Raw genomic sequence first — 17695 nt, forward strand, 5'->3', positions numbered from 1 at the left:
GAGCACCACCCAGAGATTCATCTATATGCAATATATCAGCTATCTCTTGAGAAGTAGGAACCCTGTCTAAGCTACTGAACAAGAACTGGTCTAGGATAGGTATACCCACAAGATAGGGATACTCCTCAAGCATGGGCAGAAGCCGGAAATCCGGAAATGTGAAGCAACGGTACAAGGGATTATAGAACTACACAGATACACTCATCAATCCTTCGTCCACTTGAGTAGCCAGAATAGATAGAAGCTTCCCATGACGAGCCTTGAAATCCAAGGGATCTAGTACATAGGATATCAAATTCCTTAGCTCTTTCAAGTCGGGTTGTTTGAAACTGTACTTCTTCGTATTCCTTCTTTGTCTTTCCATGTCTAAAAATTTGCAAATAGACCTCTTAAGTTCCTTGAAATTTTTCTCATTATTGATGATATGGATGCAAATGGGTGCATGAATGCATGGGTGCAACAATCACACTCAAGAATCAAGCAAAGCACACCACACAAAGGTCATGGGATGGATCATGTCACCCTTAATATCAATCATCCATTTTGGTGGATTATGGTTTACACCTTATCGACACCCAAGTTCCATTGATATTAAGGATACACAAGAACGGATCAACAATGAATCAAGGGTTTGTTGCAAGTCACGAGCATGGAGTCTCGGTTAAGAACCACCCAAAGGGAGTGTACTAGGGTTTAAACCTGCCAAACATGTTCTACAAGAGGTTCCCATAGTCGTCATCCCATCTTTCGGATATTACCGGATAAACGACTACTCGTATTCCAAAAATATTCTCAAGAGAGACTCTTATGAGTGTAGTATCGCGTAACAATGGTATCAAATCTTACACTTGAACGACCTTCGCACTACATCCTAAGAAATAGGCCAAGATGGGCTTGGTAAACTAAGGTCCTTGGCTTCTAAATTCTATATTGGAAAGACTAATGTCTAACCAAGACTACTCGTGTGACATTATTAATCCCAACATGACCTCCACCAAGTGAATGGTTTTGCAAGTCAACTTGCTAAGGAATAACTCCACACAAGTTGACAAGACTATGCCATTCTCCTATCCTAAGTGCACTCGAGTTCGGGTATAGAACTCATCTCACAAAGATCACCAAGCATACAATGAATTAATATTCAAGCAGTTCAATCATTACATAAAATACAGTAATCCCAAATTGCACAAAAATATGTCACAAAATAATATACAATACAATACAACACAAATGTGAAAAGTAGGCAAAACCCACTAGGCAAATTTCCCCAGCAGAGTCGCCACTTTTTTGTAGCGGGATATTCGTTACCATTAGACATATTGACTAAATCCAAGGTAAACCATACAAGTCGAGTTGCCACCACACTTCTATTTATCCAAAGGAATGGTTAGAAAGCGAACAAAAACCTAATAGTTTTATCGAATCAAAAACTAGTAAAAATGTCAGACACTGGGGTAAGGGGGTTGGTTATGCAATGGTAAGGTTTTAAGCACCCAAAACATCCTTGGTACTCATAGGGAGCCCTTCTCACACTTGTTGTAAGGTTGGTATTTTGTGAAAATTTTGTTTGTGCAAACATGATTGAGGAGATAAGAAGAGAATGTGCAAGTTATTTACAATTGTTGTGTTTGGATGGATAAACCTATTGCCTACATACCATCTTAAAAAAGATTAGGATCAAAACCTCGTAGTTCGGGGTAAAAATCTCAAAACAAGTTGGTGAATTGATTGGTCCAAAAGCCTTAAGGTCTTTTGTTATCCAAGGTAGAAAACTCAACCTAAAACCACAAATCCACCATGTGAGGATAACTTCAACATGCTAGTGAGGGGTTAACCCTATAATAAGCATGGAAGACTCATTGTCCATCACTAAGGATATAGGTGAGTATTACATCTACCTCAAGGATAACTTAAACCTAATATCTAAAGGTTATGAAAAGTTTTGATAAGAAATGGCCATTGAAACCACAAAAGTATTTGAATGAGTTATATTTACCAATGAAAAGTATTTACAAAATATGGTCAAAGTTGACTTAAAGGTTCAATTCAAAATAAGTGTTATGAAAAGAAAGTTTAAAAATCAAAAGCATAAAGCTTACGTTTCTAATGTTTGAAAACAAGTGTTAAATGTTTGCACAAAAGTTTTGGCTTGGGTTAGAGTGGAGGGAAGAGGAAGAATGGCTAAAGTCCTAATCATACAAGAGATGAAGGATAAGAAATAAGACCACAAATGGAGTTCCTCTCTTGAGATCATATTGATGTTCCAAGTAGCTCCCATCCTTTGGAATAAGCAAGCAAATAAGTGTATACTCAATCAATCAATCAATCAAGCAAAGCTTTTAGGAATCTTCCAATGGCTCTTGGATCTCTCACTTTTGAAGCACATGGCAATGGTTCTTCAATTTGGCTCAAATAGGGTTCCCTAGCACAGAAGCACACACATCAAAAAGTTCCATGAAATAAATCAAGAATGAACAAGAGTGAGTTTAGAGATTTGGTCCTCCTAATCCATCTTCAACATTAAGGTCTTTTTACTCCATTTTGCATAGGGAATATCCTAGAATCTAAGTCCATTTGTCCAATTTTTGCATTTGGTCCACAACAATCAAAACAAAAGCACAAGCACAATAATATATACACAATTATTTTCTCAAGTGAGCAAAAGACAAATTGCATTAACATAAACATGTTCTCAAATGAGCAAAGGGCAAACGCAAATGCATAATATGTACAAGAATAGTAAATTGCATAAATGTAAAGAGCAAGAATTAATTGTTAATGGTTAATGGTTAGTGTTAGAGTTAGTGTCCTATAAGGCAATTTAGCACTATGTTAAGTAATCGTAATTGGACTTATGTAGAAGTCACAACTATCTGAGTCCGGTCAATATTAACGTAGGCAACAACACAAGTTAGAGATTTTGATTAGTGAATCAAACTCCTACAACTTGCCATGCCAAAAAGAAGATGAGAAATGATCTTGTATTGATTTAGGTTCTTTGCTTGATTAGGAAGCAACCTATCCTTAATGCAAAGCCATTCACTTGATCCATGATCAAGATGAATTAGATTTGAATCAAGGAAGGTTAGACCTCCCATACATCAAGGCTAACCACCAATCTTTAACTCATTGATCAAAAAAGAAAAAGAAGAAGAAGATGGATGAATATTAAAGTGCAATAATGGAAGTTAAATGAAATAATCAACAAGCATTGACCAAAGATAGGGAAGATCAAGGTCAAACAATTGTAAACAGAAGCAAGATGAAGATTAGAAGCCAAGAAACAAATATATTTTTTTCGTATTTTTTCAAAATTAAAATAAAACTTGAATTAAAATAATAAGAAAGGTCAAACTTCAAACTCACTTCAAATCAACTTTGAAAAGTCCAAGTGAATTATCCTAAGTTCAACAAGGTCAAACAAAGTTTCACAAAAATGCATAAAAATGCATAAATATAAAAATAATAAGAAAGGTCAAACTTCAAACTCACTTCAAATCAACTTTGAAAAGTCCAAGTGAATTATCCTAAGTTCAACAAGGTCAAACAAAGTTTCAGCATTTTTAGAAGTCAGAAACTATTTTTAATCAATTAAAAATGCATAAAAATAACCTAATTGAATTAAAATCTCAAATAAATCTCAAATCAATTAATAAATTGATGAGAATATTTTTCATAGATCTATCATCATTCAAAGAGGTTGGAAAAATATTTTTTGTATTTTCTGAATATCAAAAACTATTTTGAATAAATTAAAAATAACCAGAAAAGATAAAATTCCTAAAAAAATATCAAATGATAAAATAAAAAAGATTAAAAATCGTTTTTAGAAACTAGAAATTAAAAGAAGAAAAATGCAATTGGTCTCACATTTTTTGGACCAATAATGAAGGAGATATGATTTTTTAAAATGAAATTGAATTAAAAGAAATAAAAGAAAATAAAAATAAAAATTTAAAAATAACAAAAAACATGGAGCGTCTGATCTGATTTCATTAATTGACGTGGATCATCACGTGGCCAGGAAGCGCGCGCTCACCATACACATGAGTCTAAGCATCACACACAACCAATAAACAAGTCATAACATTGAGTGGCCTTGATTTAATCTGGAAAAGCAAATGAACGGCTCAAATTCAATCTGGAGATTAGACGGTGACCTGCGCCACCGTCTTCTCCGGCCAGCTTCCGGCGAAGGCAAAATTTGTAGAAAAATAAATGTGCACAAAATGCCACGATCTAGGTACCAAACGAAAGCTGGGGTGATGTACATCACCCCTGTGCCAACCAAATCCACTCTAGGTTTCTACATTAAGAGAAATCAGAGGTTGAATTCCTGTGGTGTTCAACTGAACTTGTTAGAATTTGAAAATTCAAAGCTCTAAAAGATTGCCTCTATGAAGAGGACTTCAGACAACACAACAATAGCTAGAAACAAGCAACATCTGAGCAGATTCGAAGAAAATAAAATCTGAAGTAAACCTCTGATTTGCAGAGTTTGAAGCCACAATCTCTTGAGGTTGATGCTTGCAGTTTGTTCTTTGGATCAAAGTGAATAAGGCTAAGGAACTTTAGATCTAAAAATCAATTGATGAAAATGAAGTTTAGATCTGAAAATTGTGAATGAAAATGGTGAGTTCCTTTGAGTTTGGGTGAGGAATTAATCGTGCGGCATTTACGGCGCCTTCAGGTTACTCAAATGAGAGGCATTGGCATTGTATTTATAGAAGAAAGCAAGGTTGAATGCATGAACAAAGCATTGCATGGATGGAAAGGGCCTCCATGCATGGGCCTGTACAGGCGCATGGAGGGCCCAATTCCACTTGGATTTGCAAGCTGAACAATAACAGATGTAATTTGGACGTGTAGATCATGTAAGCTGAGCTCATGCAATGCCAATTTAACGAGTTTCCAAAATTGTACTAATATATTCATGCTTTTGAAAATGCCATTTCCATAATTGAAACACAACCTTATGAGTAATGGTTGGAAAGATTTTTGCATGAGGATCATTTGTTATGTTGATCAAAAATTCATTTGACAATTGGAAATTGGTGAAAAGTGATCATGAAGTGTAGGGTGTAAAACATGTACATGTGGAAATTTCAGAAATGGCCAAACTTCAAGCCCTCCTGTTTCAATGATGCAAGCTCCAAATGACAAAACCTTTAACATAAACTTTGTAGATCATTTCAAGACAATCTATTTGGATTTAAATTTTGAATCATTTGGATTTTTTATGAAGAAGTTATGGGCACTTGAAATTGGACTTTTTCACATTTCAATGCCTTTGGTCCAAAGTGACCTATAATGTTTTTCATTATCACATGTATTTATTTTAGTATTTTGAAATTTTGTTCAACATGACATTTGAATTAGACATCTTAATCTTTCCAATTAATTTGATCCCACCTTAAAATCATGAAAAATGAAGGAGTTATATCCTTGGGAAGTTGACCCAGAATTAGGGTTTCAGTCAAAATGACCTATAATGTTTTGAAATGGATGATGACCTTCCAAGCTTCAAATAAATTTTTGATTAACATGAAAGTTGTTCATATGGTTCTTAAGAACAGTTTTTCTATTGGGATCATCTCCATTTGACAAACACATCAAAAGTTAGGTCTCACTGTACTTCAAAATAGTCAGATGAATTGACTGATCAACTTCTCAAGTCTACACCTCATATCTTGATGAATTGATGATTGAGGGAACTCAAATAAGTTCAAATATGAATTAAATGATTAATTAAAGAACTTCCCTTGATTGCATTTGATCATGGGTTGAGGTTGCTTCATGAGCAAGGCATAGTTGATGAACAAATGAATTAGGGTTTCCTTGGGAAACAAACCTCAAACCCTTTGGTTGCTTTGAGCAAAATGATGAATTTAGATACTTGAGAGACATATTTGATGGGTGAGAGATTTGGGAACCATTTCCATGCTTTCTTTCATCTTCTCTTGGCCATATCAATGCACATAAGATCTCCTAGAAGCTTTGGATATTGTGACTGCTCAAGCTACATACAAAAGATGTTAGTGACATATTTTTGTGCTTTTGGTTAGTGAATAAAATGAGAAAAGCAATAATATAAAATTCAAGCATTCTTGGTGATCTCAAACCAACTCTCAAGAGATCCCACCCAAAGGTTAAGGAGCTAAGATGCTATGATCCTTGAGGCAAGATGCAAATGCAATGATATGATGCCATGAGGGATCCTAGGGTCAAAATTAAGGTCTTACAAACGCCATTAGAATCTTATTGATTGGAAATCATGTGCCTACTCTATTGGGTGATGTGTACTTATCTTTGCATTTGAGGAATTCTAAAGGTGGTGGGACTATTGTGTGTTGTGTTCCTCTTCTGTACAAGTGGTTTATTTCGCACTTGCGTCAAATGCCTGCTTTTGTGGAGAACAAACAATGTCTACGGTGGTCTTAGAGACTTATGTCTCTCACTAATGATGATATAGTTTGGTATGACTTTGCATTGAGTATCTTGGAGATTATTGATAGTTATGGTGAATTCTCTAATGTACCCCTTATTAGTACACAAGGAGGAATCAACTACAACCCTTCTTTGGTTCGTCGTCAACTTGGGTTCCCCTTGAGAGACAAACCTAATAACACTCAGTTAGAAGGTCTTTTCTACCTAGAGGGTAAAGATCCCCAACATTTGAAGCAGAAGATGATACATGCTTGGCTTAATATGCATAGGAAAGGAAGATCCGAGCTTGGTCCACGTAACTGTGTAGCTCTAGAATCTTACACTACTTGGGTGAAGAAGAGAGCTTTGGAACTGAAGATGTCGTATGCTTGTGAAAGACCTACGTCTATGGTTGTGGCTGAGCCATCAACTCTCCCTAACCAAGACGTAGAGGAGTTGGAAGACGCACTCGTTAAGATGAAGCAAGAGAAGGATATGTTTGAAGAGAGGTTCCATGCTTTGAGTCGAAAGCATGAGGAGTTGCAACTTGAGTCAATGGACAAGGATGCACTTATTGAGCTTCTGGTAGACCGAGTAGTGAAGAGACAAAGAGACCCAGAGAGTCCATCTTCCTCTAGTATGCCTCAGCCTTCTGGTGCTTGGAAGATTGTCAATCAACTTGTCCTTGAGAAGGATCAGATGAAGACATCCTTCGAGTCCGAGATTCGACGCATTTGAAGGAAGTATGCACCAGCATCCAGATCATCTGACACTGTTGCTAGGGGATCCTTAGGATGATTAGTTTCCTTTTCTCTTGTATTTGTACTTTGGTTTCTGAAATTGTACTCAGTGTAATCCTTCCAAATTATATCAATAAAAGGGATTTTTTATGGTCAATCAAATTATTGTTATTGTTATTATATATTTTCAAATAAAATAATATGTTCCTTGAAAATAAAAATAATAAAAAAACATTGAATATCATGCATCATTTGCATAACAGGTTTTCTTCTGCCAGATGTCTTATCGGTTATTCTTCTATGCTTCATCCAAGCTGACTCACTAATAGAACACTCGCGCCCATCAACCGAGAATCATGGAGCACTTAGACCAAGAGAACTGGGAACTGAAGGACGAGATTGCTCGCCTAACTACTTTAATGGAGTCTGTTGTACCTGCCCAGAATCAGTCTTCTCTAACTCCCGCAACTCCTCCTCCTCAGAAGACTGTCATCTCAGAGGTTGCTACCTCAACTGTCCCTATTGTTGCTACTCAATTTGGTCCAACTATGTTTGTTGGATTCCCGTGGGGAATGCCACCGAACTTTATGCCTGAAGGGTTTGCACCCACCTTTGCTTCTATGTCGGCATCTAGCCCGGTCATGTCTGTGCCGCCTCCAGTTGTTCATACCTTGCCTCATGTTGAGGACACCATCTATCATTCTGAGCCGTTTGAGGGCCCTGATGTTTATGATAAGATGGATGAGATGAAGGATCAGTTCCTTGAGTTGTGAAAGGAATTGAAAGCATTGAGAGGAAAGGATTTTTCAGTAAAAGTGCTGCTGAACTTTGCTTAGTGCCAAATGTCAAGATCCCGATGAAGTTCAAAGTCCCTGACTTTGAAAAGTATAAGGGGAATACTTGTCCATTTAGCCACGTCATCATGTATGCCAGGAAAATGTCAACTCAAACTGATAATGATCAGTTATTAATTCACTACTTCCAAGACAGTCTGACTGGTGCTGCTTTGAGATGGTACATGGGACTAGACAGTGAAAATGTTCGCACGTTCAATGATTTGGGTGAAGCTTTTGTGAAATAGTATAAGTACAACATGTACATGGCGCCTGATAGAGACCAGCTAAAGTCTATGTCTAAGAAGCACAAAGAGACATTCAAAGAGTATGCCTAGAGGTGGAGAGAGCTTGTTGCTCAGATTAATCCCCCGTTGGAAGAGAAAGAGATGACCAAGATTTTCCTTCAGACCCTGAGTTTATTTTATTATGAACGTATGATTGCTAGTGCCCCCGGTGACTTTACCGAAATTGTAAATATGGGGATGAGATTAGAAGAAGGAGTCTGAGAGGGACGTTTGTCTAAAGAAGAGGTATCATTAAGCAAGAAATATGGAAGTAGTTTTGCCAGAAAGAAAGAAGGGGAAACCAATGCAGTATTAGTAGGGAGGCAGAGGAAGCCTCATGTCAAAAGAAATCCGCAATTGCGTCAACACCATCATCAGGTGTCATCAGTTATTCCAGTATTTTCAAACAATTCAAACAATCAATCGATGCCAGTTCAACAACAACGTCAACTACAACCGCAACAAAGACCAAAGAACTACAACAAAAATAATAATAATCAACAACAACCAAATTTCGAGAGGAAGAAGGTCTCTTTCGACCCTATTCCCATGTCATACGCCGAACTTTAGCTGTCTTTGGTTCTCAAGAACCTAATCCAGCCAAGAAATCTGCCTCAAATTCCAGACCCACTTCCGTGGTGGTATAAGCCCAAACTCCGATGTGCCTTTCATCAAGGAGCTCCCGCCCATAATATTGGAAACTGTTACCCATTGAAGTATGTGGTCCAGAAACTGGTAAAAAGTGGCATGGTGTCCTTTGAGGACCATGCACCAAATGTGAAAGCTAACCCGTTGCCCGCTTATGGTAACTCCTCTGTTAATATGGTAGATGGTTGTCCAGGAAATTTCCGAGTATTCGATGTGCGACACATTCGTAGTTCCTTGGTGGAGATGCATAGGACCCAGTGTACCATCAGTGATTGTGAGCATGACCATGATGGTTGTGCAATTTGTAGCGTGAACCCCCGTGGATGTTTGATCGACAAGAGAGATATCCAGAAGTTGATGGATGAGAATGTAATCCAGATTCAACAGTCGAGGGATATAGATGATGTCAATGTAATTGTGCCAGTGTTTCAGACCCCTAAGCGGGTAGTAATTCAGTTAGACAGTATCAGCAGTAACAACGTCAAAAGACTGGTATCGCCGTTAGTGATACGGTTAGCGGACCCCATCCCGTATACACCCGATAGAGTTGTTCCTTACCAGTATAATGCTACAATGATGGAGAATGGTCAAGAGGTTTCGTTGCCTACAATAAATTATATTGTGAATATAGCCGATATTGCGAAAGTGACCCGCAACGGTCGGGTTTTTGGACCCGTCTTCCCGAAAGAAGTGATAGAAGATGTTTCAAATGGTAAGAAGGTTGATGTGCCTGCAGTAAACCCAGTCAACGCTCCAATGTGTCTGTCTGGTGAATCCAACAAATTGAAGCGTAACGGTGATGATAAGGTGTTGAGATTAATTAAGAAAGGGAATTTAATGTGGTGGAGCAGCTGCTCCAAACTCCTCCGAATATTTCAGTGTTGTCTCTGCTAATGAATTCTGAAGCGCACAGAGAAGCATTGTAAAAAGTGTTGGAGCAAGCCTATGCCGAGCACGATGTAACTGTGGATAAAGTTGACCACGCTGTGGCTAACATTACTTCCTTTAACAACTTGAGTTTTTGTGATGAAGAACTTCCCGAGGAAGGCATAAATCATAATCTGGCGCTACACATATCGATGAACTGCAAGGAAGATGCACTGTCAAATGTGCTAGTTGATACCGATTCTTCTTTAAATGTACTCCCAAAGTCAAATCTGTCCAGATTATACTACCAAGGCGCTTCAATGAGATACAGTGGCGTGATCATTAAAGCCTTTAATGGTTCTTGCAAGATCGTTATAGGAGAAGTTGACCTTCCGGTGAAGATAGGTCCGAGTGATTTTCATATTACTTTTCAGGTAATGGATATCCACCCAGCCTATAGTTGTTTCTTCGGAAGGCCATGGATCCATGAAGCTGGAGCTGTAACATCCACCCTGCACCAGAAATTGAAATTTGTGAAGAATGGCAAGCTTGTCATTATAGGTGGGGAGAAAACACTGTTGGTAAGCCATTTATCGTCCTTTTCATATGTTAAAGCTGAGGAAGAGGTTGGAACTCCGTTCCAAGCTCCATCTATTGTTGAGGTAAAGAAAACTAGGGCACCCATGTCTTCTTTCAAGAATGCGTATAAAATTATTAAAGATGGAAGTACAAATCAGTGGGGCCGTATGGTAGAGATCACCGAGAACAAGAACCGAGTCGGATTAGGACTTCATCCAGGGTCGTCTAATGTCAAAGCTGAAGAAGTGCAACATAGTTTCCGTAGCGGAGGGTTCATCCATTGTAATGTACATCACTCAGCTGCTGTGATTGAAGGCGATGAAGATGAAGACTGCGCCAATTTTGTGATGCATGGCAAGACTTGCAACAATTGGGTTGCTGTTAATGTTCCTGTTATTTTCCATCGTTCTAAGTAATTTGTTTTTTCATTATTTTAGGTAAAAATACTTCTCCTATGCCTAAGGGAGAAGTGAACATTGTTGGGCATTTTTCAAATTTTATCATCAATAAAATGCAATTCTATTCATCCATATCTATGATGTTTTCTTTTTTTCTTTTTTGAAAATGGCAATCACAAAAAACATAAATAAATAATTGTGCATCTGTATAATATATGGTCCCAATTCATTTCTCTAAAATCAAAATACCAAATTATTATGCGGGTTGGTGTCTAAACCCATTGAATACAATGATCCTACTCCTTCTCGAAACTTTGATTTCCCTGTGTTTGAGGCTGAGGAAGAAAGTGATGAAGAAGTATCTGATCTCGTCTACTTAAGCACGAGGAAAAAGCCATTCAGCCATTCGAAGAGCAAATTTAGCTAGTCAACTTGGGTTCTGAAGATGATGTGAAGGAAGTCAATATTGGGTCTCAACTGTGTCCAGAGGCTAAGAAGGGGTTGATTGATCTTCTTCAAGAGTATTCAGATGTGTTTGCGTGGTCCTATCAAGACATGTCTGGGTTGGATTCTGAGATTGTGGAGCATAGATTGCCATTGAAGCCAGAATGTCCGCAAGTCAAGCAGAAGTTGAAGAGGACTCATCCTGATATGGCTGTAAAGATCAAAAAGGAAGTGCAAAAACTAATTGATGTTGGTTTCCTTGTTACCGCTGAGTATCCGCAGTGGGTGGCCAATATTATGCCTGTTCCGAAGAAGGAAGGAAAAGTCCGTATATGTGTCGATTATATAGATTTGAACAAAGCTAGTCTGAAAGATGATTTCCCTCTGCCACACATTGATATGTTGATAGAAAATACACCTAAATTCAAGGTCTTTTCGTTTATGGAAGGATTTTCCAATTATAATCAAATCAAGATGGCACCCGAAGATATGGAGAAGACCATATTCATTACACCCTGGGGAACATTCTGTTATAGAGTGATGCCTTTCAGTTTAAAGAATGCGGGTGTAAGACCCAAATTTTGACCCTAATATCCATCATGCTGTCTCATCATATGCATTGGCATTAGGATCACACCTTGGCATCCTCCTTACCCCTCATTCATTGGGTTTGCATTGGGAGAGATCACCAAGCACTTTTGATTGTATCATACTTTGTTTTTCATTATTTACTAACCAAAATACCAAAAATATATCAATGCATAGTTTAACTCTTTTGTAGGTAGTGCACAAGCTCGCATATGCTCTATCAAGCTCAACTCTAGGGTTTAAGACCCTCAATGCAAGGAGCTCAATCAAGAATTGGTTTACTATGGCTCTAAGAATCATATATGGATCCCCATGATCTTCACATGTTATTTTGATCAAGAAATCATCAAGAGTTTGAAGCTTGTTTGCCTTGGAAACCCTAACTCATCTGGGTATCTTGTGTGACTTCTTCAACAAATTTCTTTATAAATTGGTCAAATATTTCAAGGGATACTTCACATTTCATCATCTTATGCATATATGATCCTCCATGAGTCCCAAAAGTCAAGATAATGTCAAGCTAGTAAGTTGGTTCATGGTGGTTGACCAGAGGGATTCAACTGATCAAAACTGGGGTTCCCTAGACCCTGTCTCCTACAATTTGTATCCTATGAAAATGATTATAAGATCAAAGTTACTCTAAATGACATTCCAAACAAATTTCATGTTGAGGTCAAGATCTAGTTTTGCTTGGAAAGTCATTTTTTATGGTGATTGATTATAGGTCATTTTGTCTAAACCCTAATTTGGAGGTCAACTTTGCAAGATCATAACTTGCTCATTTTGTATGAGATGAAATCCATTCAAATTCCATGATCAAATTCAATATGTCTACTTCAACTTTCATGTTTAGAGGAAGTGCAAATTCAACTTGAAAATGCATGTGCCAAGAGGAAACATTATAGGTCATTTTGGGCCAATACCATTGAACAAGTGATTTTCCTCAACTTATAAAATGCATAACTCCTTCATGCTAAAGCCAAATAAGGTCAAATTTGTGACCAAATTTAAGGTATTTGAAATATCTACAACTTTAATGAAGTAACCATTCTCATTTGAATCCCATAGAAAAAGGTATTCAAGGTAGAAGAAGTGAACATATGGCTTGGTACTTAGAAATATTTTTGTATGTTTGATTTTCCAAACGTCCACCTCAAAATTCATCATGATCCACGCTTCAAATGAAAAAATATTCAAAAATAAAGTTGTTCATTTTGATCTAACCTTTCAAAAAAGTCTAAAATCATCTCATTTGGACAAAGTATGAGGCAATTGCGCATGGCTTAAACTTGAAGGACCATTTGGAAGATTTGAAGTTCCACTTTTCATACACGAATGCATGGCTAACACTCATTTTTGGACCTTGGTGCATCACTTGATGGGCCTATCACATGCCCATGCAAGCATGCAAGAGAGATTTTCAAATTTTGCCAAAAAATTGAAGTGTGAAAATATCATTGACATTGGCCTATAAATAGAAGCTCTCTTGCTCAGAAATTGAGACCTCATGGGCCAACTTTGATTCAACAACCCTAAACCCTCACCATTAAAGGATAAGCTTAAAGATTTTCTTTGAAAATCGAGTTTGAAACTCCAAAAGTCCATCCCTTTCCTTGATCCATTTCTATTCCATCAAGCATCTGAAGCAAGGCAAAACATAATTCAGAGCAAGATCGTGCCAATCTGAAGCTCCATTGAAGGTGAATTTCCAGAGTTTTCCACTATTTGATTCTCTCTTATTTCTCCATTATTCTTGTTGATATTTGGTTGTCTAAAGTCCTACCAATATAGGCAACAAGATTGAGTTGCCTAGAGGTCAAATCGAAGCAACTTAGATCATGATCCTTAAAACTTAACTCACTATATCTTCCTATATACTTGGAGTTAGACCAAATTAAGGCCATATTCGACCTCCTGAGCATTTTTTCTTTAAATCCATGTCTTACTTTTTCGTTTTGGTGATGGTTGAAGGTGGACCAGTCCGGTGAGGTCCACCGGTGAAGAAGACCGGAGCTCTAGCTCCAACGATGTGTTGGCATGTCTCTGAACCACATGATCCATTTGAATTGTTTTAATCTTAGGCGTTAGTTTTGATTACCACATGCGCAACGTTGTTGACTCAAGACCACATGGAATGCATGCTAGGGACCATCTGATCTACTACCTCAATTAATGAGGGAGAGCAGATGGTCCATGTATTTTTGTAATTTCTGATTTTCATTTTAATTGCTTTGTTTTCATTAATTCATATTAATTTTAATATTGATCCAAAAAATGTGAGACTTTCACCAAAAGATTTCAAATATTTTTCTACTTCATTTCCTGAATTAAAATTATTTTTTGGATGAATATTAATATTTTACATGATTTAATTGTTTTGTGCATATTTTTAATTGTTTAAAAATACTTTTGCATTTCCAATAATAATGAAATGTTTTTCTCCAAGGTCCTTTGACCTTGTTTGACTTATGATAAATCTCTTGTCCATTTATTTGGTGTTTTGAAGAGGTTTTGGGTTTTTGATCAAACATATTTAATTTAATGCATTTTTAATTGATTTTTAATTGTTTAATTGTGAATAAATTGTGTTGAGCTATTTTTATTGACTTGTGAAGTTTGACTATTGTGTTTGGGCATTGGTCAAGGTTGATTTGATTTTGTTGGATTAAGATCATTGGATTTAGGGAATTGATGAAATATATATTTCATCTCCCAAAATGAATGAATGGTTTTAATTTGATAAAATTCTTCCCTTGTCCAATTTGTGTTTGTCTAATTTCCCCTCCCTCTTCATCTTTGATCCCCTTCTATCCCATTCAATCCATCGATCTATGATATCTCTATATCCTAAGGCTAATTGGTTGATAAACCAATACAAGTATGGATGAGATTAGGTGCAACCTTTTTCCATTTTCTTTTAAGTGTGGTATGTTTTAGGAGTATGGTTCATTATACTTTATCTCTAACATGCATTAACACTAAAATCTCTATTGCCCAGCCTCAGATGGTTGTGACTTCTACATAAGTCAAATTACGATTGCTTAACATAGCACTAAAATTTGACCCAAAAGCATAACATTCTAGTCAGTGAGATTGTTAGTCTCCCCCCTTTCATGGTATTATGTGGAAACTTGGCCTTTTTTCCTTCCTTTGGAAGATGTGTTGGTTCAAGGATCCATGCGTGTGAATAGAGGGTTTAGTGTTCTCTAAAGAATGATTTGAACAATTGAAAAGAAAAAACAATACTAACATCTAATCAACAAACATTTGACTAACTTTTAATTTCAAGTCATTTACCTTATGCACTTTAAATTCAAGCTCTTTTATCATTTTCCATTACTCATATAATTTAACTTGTTTATTTTAATGCCATTTTTACTTTTCTAACGTGAGCCATGTAATTGTGATTGCATATATTTGGTTGTGTACCTTGTTTGTGTTTGTGGTCTTAGGACCTTAAAATACATAATAAACAACAAAAACCCTAAAAAATGTTTGTGTGGACTGTTGGATTTGATCTGAGACTTGGACTTAGAATTAGGCAACACTCCATATGCAAAAGGACTTGGCCAATGCCAACTTTTCTGAAGCCAACCATTGTGAATTGAACTTTCATCTGATGCAAGTATTGGGATCCCTCTTGATTTCATCTGCTACATGGTCTTGATGCAAATATGACTTTGAACCTATGTCTAATGCCTTATTTTGAGCCATTCAAGGAGTATGTCATCTGATACATGGGGAAGATTTTGAAGAAGACTATGAAGTGGCTAGCTTGGATGTGGATATCTTTATTTGATGCATTGCTCTTCATTTTGCTACTTGCTTATTGATATTGCTTGATTTTAAAGTCTAAAGGAAAAGTGGGTTTCTATATGACATTCTTGTCTATTGGATTGCATCCCACCGGTCAGATCTTTTCAACTCTTAACTTTTAAATTCTTGCTTAGGATTAGTCTCTTCATCTCCTCCCACTTCATAAATTTCAAATCTCTCTCCCCCTTTCAAAATCTTCTTTGCTTGTGATTTTTTTTAACATAGACTTTATTGCAAATTAGAAACTTTGGCCTTATGCCATTGCATTTTTTTAAACTTCTTTTCTTAATACAAACTTGTAAATGAACTTAACCATACTTGACTTCAAATTTCAAAAGACAAAAAGAACTAACACTCATTCAAACTCTTTTAGGCCTTTTGTGCCTCTTTTAAACTTAAATTTTAGTTAAAAGCAATTCACTCATTATTAAATTGATACCACGAACTAAGAGGTTTTGATCCCTCATTTAATTTTGGTACGTAGGCACAAGTCCGAAGGTCTTGTAAGACACAAAAATATAATTAATGAATTCTTTTCTCATCTCCCCACTCTATTTATTGCAAACATATTTTATGCCAAAACACATACACACATAAAAAAGGGCTCCCTAGGAGTACCTAGGACACTTTGGGTGCTAACACATTCCCTCTGTGTAACCAACCCCCTTACATGTAATCTCTGGCATTTTATTAGTTTTGATTTGAAAACTTCTTATCTTTGGGTTTTGTTCGTACTCTTCCCTTTTCCTTTTGAAACAATAGAAGCACGGTGGCGACTCTGGTTTTATTGACGTTAAGTTTATCGATAGCTTAATGGTTATGAATTTACCGCTACAGAAATTAATTGTCGACTCTGCTGGGGAGTAGTCCTAAGTGCGTTTAGCCTACTTTTTATGTGAATATAATTGTATATTTGATGTTTGTATATATGTTTGTGTATATAATCTGCTTGTTGTGCTTTGTGATCTCTGAGCGGTGAGTAAGTTCTAACCCGAACTAGAGTGCAATTAAGATAAGAGGATGGCATAGTCATGTTTGACTTGTGTGGAGTAGTCCTTAACAAGTTTGCTTGAGACCCATTTACTCAGTGGAGACCCTTTTGGAGTTATGAATGTCACACAAGTTATTTGTGGTTACGCATTACTTTCTCTGATTTGGGGTCCGAGAAGCTAAGGACCATAGAAGATTTAACCCAACTTGGCCTATTTAGGACGTAGTGCGGAGAATGTTCAAGTGTAGACTTGATAATAGTTGTTACATGATACTACACTCAGACGAGTTTCTCTTGAGAATATTATGGGTTGATGAGTCAGTCATCCTAACCTGTAATATCCGATAGATGGATTTAAGACTCTGGGAACTTTTTAGAACATCATTTATAGGTTTTATCCTTAGTACACTCCTTTGGGATGGTTCTTAACCTGACCCCATGCTCGTGACTTACAACAAACCCTTGCTTCTTGGTTGATCCAATCAAGTCTTGTCAATATCAATGGAACTTGGCTGTTGATCAGGTGAAAACCATAATTCATTAAAATGGATGATTGATCTTGAAAATGATTTGATTCATCCCTTGACCTTTGTTTTCCTTGTGTGTGATCCCTTATTTGTGATTGTTACATTCATGCATTCATGCGCATCATAACATTCATCACATGAAAAATAGCTTCAAGGAACTGGGGTTTTATTTACAAATATTTTCGGCCATGGATTCTGGACGAAGGAACACTAAGAAGTACAGTTTCAGATGTCCCGACTTGAAAGAGTTAAGGAAGCTATCATCCTTTGTATTAGATCCCTTGGAATTCAAGAAACTCCATGGGAAGCTTTTGTCTGTGTTATCTGTTGATGTAGTGGAAGGACTCTTGAGTGTGTTTGTTCAGTTTTATGACCCTTTCTACCGTTGCTTCACTTTTCCTGATTATCAGCTTGTGCCTATGTTAGAGGAGTATGCCCATCTCTTGGGAATACCTATTTCTAACAAAGTACAGTTTAGTGGATTGGAAGAGATTCCCAAATCTCATTTTATAGCTGAAGCTCTTCATCTGAAGTAGTATGAGATTGTGGCT

This window comes from Lathyrus oleraceus, chromosome 7 (genome assembly GCF_024323335.1).
Source record: "Lathyrus oleraceus cultivar Zhongwan6 chromosome 7, CAAS_Psat_ZW6_1.0, whole genome shotgun sequence".
NCBI lineage: Eukaryota > Viridiplantae > Streptophyta > Magnoliopsida > Fabales > Fabaceae > Lathyrus > Lathyrus oleraceus.